At 58.9% G+C, this 1,039-nt stretch overlaps 1 protein-coding gene across 1 annotated transcript in view; it reads right to left on the bottom strand.

Moving 5' to 3' along the window:
* Positions 1 to 1,039, bottom strand: part of ARHGDIG (Rho GDP dissociation inhibitor gamma) — a 64,309-nt gene that overhangs the window by 60,834 nt on the left and 2,436 nt on the right. The window lies entirely within an intron of this gene.

A 1,039-nucleotide genomic window follows, 5' to 3' on the forward strand; every position in this document is an offset into this window, starting at 1 on the left:
AGATGTTTTGGGTGCCAGAGAACCAGTATGGCTTCCACTGTCCACATCCCCAATATATAAACTCCAACAGTGTATCTGCACCACCAGACAGAAGTTCCCACAAGCACTATCACAGCCTGTGCAATTTCCGCTGTGGCAATAATATTCCCATCAGACAGCTGGGAGGGAGCAGAAAGATCCACCATGCCAACAAAGCTCAGTTCCACCTGCTCTTCTCCTTCCCGGAGGGTCCTCCTCATGTCCTGGTGACAAATATTTAGCAAAATTTGCTGGAATCTGATAGGGCCTTGCCATGAACACTTCTGCTACGGCCTTGAAATTGTGATGTCAGGGCTGTCAACCATGGCTGTGTCTTCAGCACCCAGCCACCGCAGAACAGAGGCACCAGGAGATTCCTCTTACCCAAGTTATAGTGTAGGCGTAGAAACCTACCCCTGCTTCAGGTTGGCAGGGACCCACATCCCTCCAACCCACCCACTGGGTAACAGGGGCCACTGAGAGCCGCCCCTTGCTGAATGAGCACAGAGGCTGCCATTCAACATAAGGAAGAAGCCTGTAGTGCATGGTGATCAGAGGAAGCCCCATGCACCTCAGGACTTTCACACACCCAGCCTGGCCTCCATCAGCACGCAGACACCAGGTCCAAAGCACGGCCTGGCCTGCAAGCCCTGCAGAAGCCCACCCCTACCCCAGAGCAGCCCCAGCACAACCCCATGCTGGTTAGGGAGCCACAGCCCCTGGGTCCCTTGGCTGGGCCTGTAGCAAAGGGGCTTTGTGAGCAGAGGGGTTCAGGAAGGAGCCATCTGTACCCCGAGAGAGGCCCTCCATTCCCCCGCCGCCACCTTCCGACGCCGGTCTCTGAAGTGACCTCATATGGCTGGTCGCCGTCTTCCCGCGAAAACGTCTGTGACGCCACACCTGCTCCTCAGACCCCGCACATGCTGTAGCCCCAGCGCAGCCCAGGCCGCTCCCGCGGCAGACCCCCGCCCGTCGTACGGGGAAGCGGCGCCCCGGCCTCGACGCCCGGCCCGGGCAGCGG

The sequence above is a fragment of the Gavialis gangeticus genome, unplaced genomic scaffold (genome assembly GCF_001723915.1).
Source record: "Gavialis gangeticus isolate Ggan-Ray unplaced genomic scaffold, GavGan_comp1, whole genome shotgun sequence".
Lineage (NCBI taxonomy): Eukaryota > Metazoa > Chordata > Crocodylia > Gavialidae > Gavialis > Gavialis gangeticus.